At 45.7% G+C, this 12,953-nt stretch overlaps 1 protein-coding gene across 7 annotated transcripts in view; it reads left to right on the top strand.

The window, feature by feature from the left end:
- The window catches only part of LOC127001475 (carbohydrate sulfotransferase 1-like), a 57,408-nt gene that overhangs the window by 41,843 nt on the left and 2,612 nt on the right, over positions 1 to 12,953 (top strand). The window lies entirely within an intron of this gene.

The following is a 12,953-nucleotide window of genomic DNA, read 5'->3' as shown; positions in this document are numbered from 1 at the left end:
CTCCCTATAATCCGCGTCTTCAATCCTTCCTTCGCATTACAACATTAAGTGAGTTCAAGTATCTATTATGGGGGGAAGGGGGAGGGGGAGGGGGAGGGGGGAGGGGGGAGGGTGCAAGAGAGGAGGGACTCGAGGGGAAGTACTTGAGGGGAGGTATTTCTCTCTCTCTCTCTCTCTCTCTCTCTCTCTCTCTCTCTCTCTCTCTCTCTCTCCTGCGGTAACCCCTGTTCTCTTGTTCTTAAAGCAGAGTTGTCGTTAATAAAGATTTAAGAAGCCCTGGAGTGTTCCGCCGCGAGAGGTAACACACACACGCACACACTCACGCACCAGCTCATCATCAACCTGGCACACACACACACACACACACACACACACATGCATAGTCCGTAGTGCAGTGGTTAGCACGCTCGCCTCACAACTAAGAGGTCCCCGGTTCGATTCCCAGGCGGAGTAGACACGGATGGGCAGTCTCCTTTAATACGTGCCCCGTGTCCAGCCAGCAGTGAATGGGTGCCGCGTGTCAGTCAGGGGGTTGCGTCTCGCCTTCCGGGTGGGTGTTTGGGGGAGAGGTTTTACAAGCACCCAAAGATCCGTCACTTGTGAACTCATAGTACTGGCTGGCGATTGTGAATTTAGCGCGTGGTCAGACCATGATGAATTACACACACACACACAAACACACATACACACACACACACCAACCTTTTCCTGACCGTAGATCAAGAACAATACATACCCACACGCGGACATGTATACGCATTTCATACATACAGACAGACAGACAGACAGACAGACCTGAAGTACTTAGTCGGAAGAAGTGAGTCACCCTGTTTTGGTGTCGCCTAAAAGGAAAAAAATAAGAGTTAAGCAGGATCGATAATGCTGCACCGTTCCTTTGGGTAATAAACTCTCTCTCTGCATTTTCATCTACACCCTCTACTACTACTACGACAACTACTACTACTATTACTACTACTACTACTACTACTTCTTCTTCTTCTTCTTCTTCTACTACTACTACTTCTTCCTGTGACAAACCCCTCACGACGGTCCTCTAAAAAGTGCATTAACGCCTTGGAATTGCACGTCAACTTAATATGTCTCAACCTTAAAAGTGGGTCACAGAACTTTTTTTTTTAGTTCTATTTTTTCCCGTTTAGTCATGTTAAAAGTCAGGCTTGTCTGCTTTCTTTCTTTCTTTCTTCTTTCTTCTTTCTTTCTCCCTCCCTTTTTCTTTTTCTTCTTCTCCTTTTCCATCATCATCTTGTCAGCTATCATATGCCGAAGGGAAAAATACAATTATGGATCTCTTAAAAACACCCAAAGTTAACGATTGTAATTATCTCGCCTTGGCAGACTGGTAAATATCACGCTTTGTATATACTTTTTCATCACTAGAATCCTCGTAAAATCTCGCCTTCTCTTCTTAACACAAAAAGGAAGATAAATATAACGTGTTAATGATCGCAATTCATTCACCTTTGCAGAGCGGTAAACATCAGGCTTTATATATACTTTTTTCATCCCTAGTCATCGTAAAATTTCGCCTTCTCTTCTTAACACGGAAAAAGCGAGATCAAAATAATAGAACGTGACGCTCTCAAAAGAAACCCCCAACGCTAACGATCGAGGCGCTCACCCAGACAATGATGAAGTTAAGAGGAAGAAGCCGTCACGGGCCGTCTTTGTGAGAGTGCTTCTGCAGACTGCCCGTTAAGCTGTACCCAGGCCCATAGGATAAGAGAGAAAGACCATTGTCATCAACACAGGCGCAATGCTGTAACCAAAAAAAAAAAAAAATGACACCCGAAATTCAAATGGAGGATGATACAATAAGACTTTGTGTGTGTGTGTGTGTGTGTGTGTGTGTGTGTGTGTGTGTGTGTGTGTGTGTGTGTGTGTGTGTGTGTGTGTGTGTGTGTGTGTGTGTATGTAAGTGGGTTTTCTCTAGGTATCGTCAGAATCTCGAAAACTTATCTAAAGCCCCCCAAAAAACACTATCGTATCAACAACAGTTTGAGTTTCGCGCTGCCTTTGATGAAACGGGCCAAAATCTCCTACTCTATGGATCTGGGTATAGTGGAGAAGCGAGCGATCAGGCGGCGTGGAGCAACTCGTTTTTCTTATAAGTTTGGGCAAGACTCTAAGGCGATGAGCAGCCTATCCTTCTAATAAGAGACAGAGACAAGAGAGAAAGGGCCAAAATATCAAACATTTCATCGCCCAAGCACACACACTTGGGAAGGCTTTCGCAGGATTTGTGGGCCTTTCCATGGACAGTTTTATCACCCTGGTGTTATTCGACAAAGCTGCCGTACCATGAGCGTGAAAAAACACTCATTAGAACGCCTTTAACCTCTTTTTGGGCCTGTAGAAATAATAGATGTGAAAATCCAGAGCTTTTAAGAATACAGATCAAAGGCAGAAGGCGTGGAGCAATTCGATATTCTTAGTCCTCAGTTCGGGCAAGATTCCAAGGCGTTAAGTAACCTATCCTTCGAAGACAGAGACAGAGAGAAAGACAGATGGAAATACAGACAGATATATACACACTCCTCCCCTGTAGGCCTCTCTCTCTCCCACTCTCACTCTCCTCTATCATTCACTCCTTCATTGTCACTCTCCTCTCCCTCCTTCCCTTCCTCACTCACTCATTCACTCATTCGTACCATCACTTCATCTTCCTTCATCGGTCCATTTCCTTTTTCTTCTTCCCCCCCCCCTCTCTCTCTCTCTCTCTCTCTCTCTCTCTCTCTCTCTCTCTCTCTCTCTCTCTCTCTCTCTCTCTCTCTCTCTCTCTCTCTCTCTCTCTCTCTCTCTCTCTCTCTCTCTCTCTCTTCGTTCCTTCTCTTACTCTCGCATCTCCTTTTTTTCCATTCCCTTTCCTTTCCTCTCTTCCCCACTTTATCCTTTTCTCTTTCCCTTCTTTCCTCCCTTCCCTCTTTATCCTTACATTACTAACACCTTTTTTTTCTCCCTTCCTCCTCCCCTCCTTCCCTCTTTCCTCCCTTCTTTCCTCCCTCCCTCCTTATCTCTTCCAGCTTCCCCTCCTTGTGATGTCAATTTTTTCTCACTCATCTGTTACGAAAGAAGAGAAAAATCATAATTAGACTGCTACCCTTTCTTTCTTCCTTCCTTCCTTCCTTCCTTCCTTCCTTCCTTCCTTCCTCCCCTCCACCTCCTTCCCTCCTGTCTACATAACTACTTTCCCTTCCTGTTTTTGTTTTTGTTTTATTTTGTTTTCCGTGGGTGTAGTGTTGATCGTGGTGGTGGTGATGGTGATGGTGGTGGTGGTGGTGGTAGTTGAGGTTGTGGTGGTGGTGGTGCAGAGAAGGAATGCTGATCGAGTAATTGTTGTTGTTGATGGTGGTGGTGATGGTAGAGGTGGTGGTGGTGGTGGTGGTGATAATGAAGGTAGTTTTACGGCAACAAATGCTAAACAAAGACCTTAAAAGGAAACAAAGGGCCCTCTACATAATGCCCCTAATCACCATCATCATCATCATCACCATCACCATCATAGCAATTTAGAGAAGAACGAAGAGAGAATAGGAGGGATTTTTTGGGTTGTTGTTGATGTTATAGTTGTTGATAATGAAGTCAATAATGTTAGTGGTGGTGGTGGTGGTGGTGGTATTGTTATTGGTGGTGGTGGTGGTGGTGGTGTAGGGTGGTGATGGTGCTGGTAGTGGTGGTGGTGGTGGTGATAGTTATTGCTGATGATGTGGATGATAATGATACTGACGATGATGTTGATGTTGTTGGTGTCGTTACTGTGTTGTTGTTGCTATTGTTGTTATTGGTAGTGGTGGTGGTGGTGGTGGTGATGTTATTGCTGATGATGTGGATGATAATGATACTGACGATGATGTTGATGTTGTTGGTGTCGTTATTGTGTTGTTGTTGCTATTGTTGTTATTGGTGGTGGTGGTGGTGGTGATGTTATTGTTGATGATGTGGATGATAATGATACTGACGATGATGTTGATGTTGTTGGTGTCGTTACTGTGTTGTTGTTGCTATTGTTGTTATTGGTAGTGGTGGTGGTGTTTTTGTTATTGCTGATGATGTGGATGATAATGATACAGACGATGATGTTGATGTTGTTGGTGTCGTTATTGTGTTGTTGTTGCTATTGTTGTTATTGGTGGTGGTGGTGGTGGTGGTGGACTCTCGCCCCATAACTCAGCGCGGCGGTATATAATAAAAAGGCAAAGACTATATATTATCAAGTCCCGTGTGGCGAGTTCTGGCGCCGGCCTTGGTAATGAGACGGGACTATCTTGCTTTCATAAGTCACCACACACACACACACACACACACACACACACACACATGCACACTACAACTCTTTATTCTCTCTCCCTTCCTCCATCTTCTCCTTGTCCAGTCTCTCCATCTCTACCTTCTTCCTCTCCTCTTCTTCTTCCTTCTCCTCTTCCTCCTCTTCCTCACCTCCTTCAATGGATCTCTCCCTCTTGTCGTCCCCTTATCTGTCTTATCCTCCCTCCCTCCCTCTCCCTCTCTTCGTACCTCCTCAGATAAATCTCTCTATCTTGCCTTCCTCTTATCCTCCCTTCCTCCCTTCTTACCTCCCTGCCTACCTTCTTATCTCCCTATTTTCTTTTTTTTATCACCTTGCCTTCCTTTCTATTCTCCTTTATCATCCTTTTCGTTACCTCCCTTTCTCTTCTCTCCCTGTCTGTCTGTCTCTCTCCCTTTCTCTTCTCTCCCTACTCTTCCTCTTCGTTCCTGAATCTGATACTTTTTTTTTTCTCTCCGATGTTCCTAGTCCTCCCTTCATTCTTTTCTCTCTCTCTCTCTCTCTCTCTCTCTCTCTCTCTCTCTCTCTCTCTCTCTCTCTCTCTCTCTCTCTCTCTCTCTCTCTCTCTCTATGTGTGTGTGTGTCTCTCTGTTCTCTTCCTGTCTGCCTTTCTCCTCCTCCCTCTGTCTCCCTCTCCCTTCCTCTCCCACCCACCCTCCCTCCCTCCCTGCCTTTTACGCTGCCAGTCCGCCACGATCTGGGCTAAATTATTGGATTTGTGTGGGTGGTGGTTGAGGAGAAAGCCTTCCTCCCTCTCTCCCTCCCTCCCTCCCTCTTCCTCCCTTCCCTCATTACCTCCATCTTCCTCTATCTCTCCTTATCCTCCTCCTTTCTCTTCATCCTTCCTTCCCTCTTGTTACCCTCCAGTTTTCTCTCTCTATCTATCCTCCTATATTCCACCATTTCTCCATCTCTCCCTATCCTCCTCCTTTCCTCCACTTCTCCATCCCTCCCCATCCCCCTCCTTTCCCTCCACTCCTTTCTCTCCTGCCCCCACCCCCTCCATACACCACCCCTTCAGGAGCCTCCCGTCTCACACGCCTGGAGGGAGGATGTCGAGGAAGGTTTACGAGAAGTGAGCCGTGAGAAGTGATAGGAGGAGGAGGAGGAGGAGGAGGAGGTGGTGGTGGTTCAGGAGCAGCCGTTTCCTTAGTGGTTGCTGATCGTTTCAGTGTAGAAGGAGGAGGAGGAGGAGGAGCTCTTCCCTATGGCTCACTAAGCTAGACCCATGTGATGTACGAGGAAAGAAAACTGAAAAGCAGACAAAATGAGAAGCAGAAGGAGGGAGAGAAGGACAATGTGATTCCTATAGCGTTATCTTCATACCATACTGTAGGGCTTCAATAGCTACTAAAATCATTCACTTACTAACTATGAACATAAACGTTATACAGATGAAGACAAAAAGAGAGCCAGAGAGAGACAAAGATAGTGGGTACATGCACTTTATACAGAGGGCGGCACGAAGGGGAACGATAAGAGAGACAGAGAGAGAAAGAGATAGTAGGAACATGCACGTTATACAGAGGGCGGCACGAAGGGGAACGATAAGAGAGACAGAGAGAAAGAGATAGTAGGAACATGCACGTTATACAGAGGGCGGCACGAAGGGGAATGATAAGAGAGACAGAGAGAGAGAGAATGCATCCTTACTTTTGTTCCGTTAACGACAGTAGAGCCAAGAGGGAAGGAGAGGAGCCAGGCTAACAGAAAGACGAATTTAGGACGAGAAAAACCGGAAGAGACTGATAAGGGAGACAAAGGGAGATAATGCATCCTTACTTTTAATTCCCTTCATGTACAAACGACAGTAAGAGACAGTCGGCGGGGGAAGAGCCAGGCTAACAATAAGACCCATTTAAGACTCATGCGACGCTACTCTCGTGAAAAGCCTCCGAGTCGCAGAACAAACCGAGCGAAGAGGAAGGCTTGTCCAGAAGTTTTGAAGGTTTGGCAGCTCGTCGGATGGATGGATACTCGAAGTGCCTCAAGTCAAACAAACCCAGACAAGATAGAAAACACGTGATGCCCACAACTTGCTGCTGCCATATTTCTTACTTTGATGCTTGTGGGTGAGTTATGTTTACTAAAGAAAACAATACCCTGCAAAAGACTGACCGCTACACACTCATCATGCACACTGCCACGCCATCACCCCTGCCGTCTACCACCCTACACACCTTCCAACACCCTGCTTCTTCAACACCTACCTTGTATCCCCAACACTCTGTCCTTGCAAAAAAAAAAAATGCTCTTACACTACCGAACCACATTGCCACCAAGCCATCACCTCACCCCCTCAGCTCTCCACCATCCACCTACAGATCCCTACCACCTCCCCCTGCACTAAAAAAATAAAAATTACCCTTCCAGTATCTCACCGCACCACCATCTTGCCTCTCTAGAACCCTCACCCTGCTACCATCTCATCTCTCCCCCCCTTTCCCTTCCACCCCCCCCTGCCTCCTCCCCTCTGATCCCTGACGCTCATTGCCTCAGGGACACCTAATCACGGACTTCGCGGGGCTCCTGACTAATTATCTTTTCTCGGGAGGAAGAATTCGTTTCCTCCGCGCAGAATAGGATTTCCGAGGATTTTTAATGAGAGTGTGTGTGTGAGTCCCCCGAAAGAACGTCTCCCTCCCTCCCTCCGAACGGGGATATTGCTGATAATTAATTGAGTGGTTAGGCGATGAGTGTTTAAAATGCCTGAGGAAGAGGAGGAGGACAGTGGATGTAACGTGGGCTTCATAATTGATGTTTTAATGATCTCTCTAAGCTTCCTCCTCCTCCTCCTCCTCCTCCTATTCCTCCTCCTTCCCCTTCTCCTCTTCCTCCTCTACTTCCTCTTACTCCACGATTCTAAACATTCTTCCAAACATTCTTGGTCTAACTAAAACCAATGCTCTGAGCTTCTTTTTTTTAATGTTTTAGGAGAGTAGCCTGTTGTGTGTATGTGTGTGTGTGTGTGTGTGTGTGTGTGTGTGTGTGTGTGTGTGTGTGTGTGTGTGTGTGTGTGTGTGTGTGTGTTTAAAGGGAGTCTGGTTTGTTTTCTTTCGTCGTGGAAAAAAAAATGTACATTGACAAAAGACAAACCTGGGTCATCATATTTCATTAAGCAAAGTAAAGGAGGAGGAGGAGGAGGAGGAAGAGGAGGAGGAGGAGGAGGAGGAGGAGGAGGAGGAGGAAGAGGAATAGGAGGAAAAGGAATAGGAGAGGGGAGGGGAAGAGGAGAATAATATGATAATATGAAGAGAATGAAAAAAGGAAAAAAGAAAAAGAAGGAAGTAGGAAGGAGAAGAAAGAAGAGGAGAAAAAACGATGATGATGAAGAAAAGAGAACTAAAAATTAAAATACGGAAAAGTAAAGAACGCAAAAGAAGAAAAAAATAAAAGAAAAAAGTAGTAAAAGGAGAAAATAATAAGCACACCGAACATCGACTACGTTCTCAACTCGATACACCAAGACCGTCACATAACAAAAGCACAGTGAACAACCCCAAGACGTCACCCTTCAAACCCAGCCAGTCGTGATGTGCCCGACGCCACAGAGATCCATCACGGGAGCCACGGACGAGGGGAGACAGACACAGACCCTCACACGGACACGAACACGGACAATCGATGCGGGAGGACTCAGCGCGAGGACAGGAAGACGCTATGAAGTCACTCAGGCAAGATAATGTTCACCTCGCGCCCTAAAGGTGACGACAAGAGTCCTCGTCAGGCCGCCGCTCCGCCTGAACACCGATCAAACGTTCCCCGAGGAAGCCAATGTCTCTCATCTCGGGCAGGATAAAGGAAAAGAAAACAATGATGCACATGAATCTTCCTGCTACCCGTGACCTTGAAAAGTAAAGAAGTCTGCGTGCTTCCTGCTGCGAGATCAAGAGCTTCAAACGTTTGCTTCCTGCTTAAAATGGGCTATAAATGTCTACTTACTGCTAAATGGCACCGGTTATACACGAAAAATGGTTTGCTTCCTGAGAACTGGTATACCGTTTAATCATACGCGTAGTTACGAAAGCAGAATAATGAACAAAACTTTTTCTTAAACTTTCATAACTTTTAATCTATTGAGAAATTTAAACAAGCATCCTACAAGTCTGCTGTCTACCTAATTTGAACTAAAAAGGGTACACTTCAATACATAAAAACACAGCTACATCCTCGTTCAGGCCGGTGACGACAGGGGGCGTGAGGTGCGCGGTGGCAATACGCCGTGACTGTAACTCTTCGAGGAGGCCCAGCAGGAGGGAGGGAGGTATATAACTGGGCCGCCTCCTGGTGCCCAGCTGTGTCTCCCCGGGTTTAATTATCGCCGTCACCACCTCGAATGGCCTCCTCGCTAACGACTCCCCACAGCTGCTTCCACCTCGTTCATGGCGTTAATTGTGAGCGATAAAGTTTGCGGCGGACTTTAATATTTCCGGGAACAGCCGCGGGGGACTTCTTCAATTGTTTCTCCGCGACGTGGTTCAGACTCGCCGGCGGCTCAACTGTGCCATCCCGAAAAAGCGTCTCGTTGGCACCGTTCATCCTCCTTCCTTCTGTCTTATGCCCCCCTCCCCCCTGTGATGATGATGAGTGCCAGGGTTATAGGCGCGGCATCTCGCCCAAACTTCTCCCACTGCCACCACCGCCTCCGCCTCCGCCGCCAAGAAGTTAATCAATCAGTCACGCCATCCATCGCCACGAACAATCTCAGCATTAGGGAAAGGCATTCAGAATTATTCAACGGGATAATTCAGGTTTTAGTTTCTGCTCAACGCGCGAGTATGAATGTAGTATTAGTAGTAGCAGTAGTAGTAGTAGTAGTAGTAGTAGTAGTAGTTTAGTAGTAGTAGTAGTAGTAGTTTAGTAGTAGTAGTAGTAGTAGTAGTAGTAGTAGTAGTATCATTATCACCATCTCTAAGCATTTCGAAATACGGCGTTTAACCTTATATTTCACAACTTTTGGGGACACAGAGAGCACCATGGCGCTTTTTAATCGGTAAAGAGACGTCCTTGATAAGCCCCGTCCACCCAGCCCCTGCCGCGCCACACTTGTCCTCGCGCTTCGCAGGTCACGCAGGCAAGCTGACAGGCAGAGAGGCAGGCTTTAGGAACAAGACGCGAAACACGGCCAACTTAAGACACGACTCACGGGCTTTGTTTGGTCATTACTCCTTGCCATTACGAAGGATCTCTGACCCGAGCCCCCACAATCGATTTGCGCCTCGCTGGTTATTTCTTAATTTAATTTCGGAGTAATTCATATTTTCATTTTTTTCATTCACTCACGTTCTTTCATTTACGTCTCCCGTGATTCCGACATGTTAAGTTTCTGAGACCATCACTGTCTTTTTATTCATTGTCAGTAATTTTAACACTTTATGTTTACTTTTTTTTTTTACCAACGCTCTATTCTGCCCTCCTTACCTGCCTGCACCCCCCCCCCTTATTTATTTTCATTTTGCAAACAGCAGGTGAATAAAAAAAACTTTCTAGGTCCAGCCAACATATCATCACCTGTCATAACACTAGTCTGGCTGTAAATTAAATTGTAGGGATAAAACGCGCTCTCCACTGGTTCCCAAAACCTTGAAAGCAGCAAATACGGCAGCTGTATGACATTGGCCCTTAATCCAAGAACTGTGAATGAAAGCCCTTCGTGGCCTCAAACACCAGGGAAACGAGGAAAAGCAATGGCGTAGACTGAGGCAGGAATAATGATATGATGGGGTGGAGAGAAAGGGAATGTCACTCCACCTCGACACTTAGCAAACTCAATAATGCCAACTCAAAATAACTGACATAAGAAAAGAATAATAAAACTATTCAAATTTGCTGAGCTCAACCCAACAAATATATGAAAGGAATGAAGATAACAGCTTTAATCATGTACGCCCCTGTCCCCCGCTGTGGTAAATTTACTCTAAAGAAAAGTGACGCCATTCCTCCAGTAGCCTACGATACACATACAAATGATATTAAAACCAGAGAGATTATAGAAAAATGCACCACTATCATGTCCCAGTGTATATAGTTCATACGTAACATAAAAAGTCATTCGTATAATATTAGATAATCACTTGAACACCTTTCCTGTAGTAGGCTATACACACGAAATGCAACAAACTAATGGCATATACACTCACATTGCTCCACCTTTCATCAGATAACATTAACAGGCAGATTAAACGGATGGTGACTCAAGAGGAAAGTCAAGAAAAGAAAATAATAATCAGTAGGCTATTCACAAAAATCGGTACGGTAAAATTAGTGGAATGAAATTAAACAAAACCGAAATAAAACCAAAGAAGTGAACTTGGAGTGACGTCAGTGTAAATAATGAAATAAAATCAAGTGAAATAAACATAGTGGAGTACGATAAAATATGAAAGCAACATCCACCGACACTAAAAAATGGAGAAAAGTCAATGTGAAGTGGAATGACATTGGTGGAGTAAATTATCTTTATCAGACTTATTTTCTACCTCCATTACCTTACATATCTTTTTTACTTATCTCATTCTCTACGTTCTATCTTATTTGGCTCATATTTCATTCGGTTTCTGCTCCATTTTCTCTGTTTTTAGTGATTTATTCGAGTATTTAATTCAAACCGAGAGCAACACTCACGCCTCCATGTTGCCGTCCCCCGCAGTCAGACCTCGAACTCCTCCTTATAACATCCCTGAAGCCCTGAAGCCTCATCAACAGCACACCGCCACTCTGTACCTCCCCCGTGTGTCACTGGTCGCTGGGGTACACGGTCAAACACACAAAAACACCGATTAAAGCAACGGTTGTGTCCTTTTGATGGCTCTGACGTCGAACACTCGTCAACTATGTGTTCATAACCACGACTGACTTGTTTCTTCTTTCCTTCCTCTCTCTCCTCCTCCCTCACTTAATTCCTCTTTTACCTTGATTTCATACTTGATAATCTGTGTTTCCTCTGATTGTGGAGGTATAGTCATGTTGGACCCCTTCTTCGTGACTTATTTTACTTGTTTTCCTCTTTCCTTCTCCCCGTCTTCTCCTCCTCATGACGGGCGCTGATTGGCCGGCTGAAGTGATGACGTAGCCAGTGACGTAAACAGTTGAACTATCATAACTAGGCGATTGTTGTTAACCTCTAAGGCTCTAATATGCATTCTGTAACTTTGCTTTCGAGGTTACGGTCATTATTTTCCACCTTTATTTAATATCACGTAATCTCACATGATTGACAGGGGGTATCGTGGTGCAGTGGTTAGCACACTCGGCTCACAATCGAGAGAGCCCGTGTTCGATTCCCGGGCGGAGTGGAAAAATGTGGGCGGCTTTTCCGATACCCTACGCCCCTGTCCACCCAGCTGTGAATGAGTACCAGGTATTAATCGGGGGATGTGTCCCGTCTCCTGGGGTCTGTTCCCTTCTCCTATAATTCCTTCCCCCTCCTCTCTCTCCCCGGCATATGACCAAAGATCTTGCGCCGACTAAACGAAACTTTCCAACTTTTTTTCATGTAATTGACTGCTCTTTCCTCTTCGGATTCTTTACAGGAGCAGCGAGTAGCGGGCTTTTTTTTTATTGTTTCCTTTTTGTGTGCCCTTGTGCTGTCTCCTTTGCTGGAAAAAAAAAAATACAAGTGAAAATAAACTCACACAGAGGTATATATTTAGCCTGATAATACGATAATGCCTTGAATGGTAAACACAATCACGCAATCGTACATGATAGTTATCGCATGAACCGCCAAATCATTCGTACATATAAGCTAGTTTCCTAATTTCCCACAAAAGTAGTATTCCCACCTAGGTTAGTTGTATGATGTTACCTCGAGTGTAAAACAAACGAAGGAGGAGAAGCGACGCACTCAGGATATCGTAGGCAGTGTTTCAAGTGGGGGTCACAGCCACCCAATCAGCTAAGTGGAGGTTGTCTTAAATGTCTTTACACCCACCACCTTCTATCTAACCCTCCCCCATCCCCCCCGCACCCTCCCCATCCCCTCCATCCATCTAACCCTCCCCCATACCCCCCCCCCCCTCTCTCTCTCTCTCTCTCTCTCTCTCTGATCACCTTGTCCTTGCCCTTCTCGACCCATCCTCCCGCGCCCTCCCCAACCTCTCCTCTCCCCCAGTCCCCCAACCATTTCCTACTTTCCCCTCCCCCCCGCCCCACCCTGGCTTCACCCCCTCCACTTGCCCGCAGTGAGGAAAACAGATTGCCATGAAAACGAGAACCACAGAAGCACTACCGACGCGGCCACACTGAAGGAAGATTGAGCGTCGGGAGGAAAAAATCAAGTTACTGCGCCTTTGATTTCTCTTAAAGGTGGTTACGGCGCCCCCAGGAAACCGAGAGAGAGAGAGAGAGAGAGAGAGAGAGAGAGAGAGAGAGAGAGATAATGATGATGATGAAAACACAAAAAAAGGAAAAAGGAAAGAAAGTAAAAAGAAAAGAAGAAAAGGAGTAAAAGATGAAAATAATAATCACACCAAACATCGAGTACACCCCATACATAATTAGACCCTATTTCCAAACACAATTAGTCCTCTTCGTCCACTATTAGCTGGTCTCGTCCATCATTAGCCCCGGGTAAAGAGAGACCTCCCCGGGGCCGTGACAGCTTGTCTTATGAAGGCACAAAGGCCGG

This window comes from Eriocheir sinensis, chromosome 21 (genome assembly GCF_024679095.1).
Source record: "Eriocheir sinensis breed Jianghai 21 chromosome 21, ASM2467909v1, whole genome shotgun sequence".
Classification (NCBI taxonomy): Eukaryota; Metazoa; Arthropoda; class Malacostraca; order Decapoda; family Varunidae; genus Eriocheir; species Eriocheir sinensis.
This window is presented reverse-complemented; position numbering and strand designations above follow the sequence as displayed.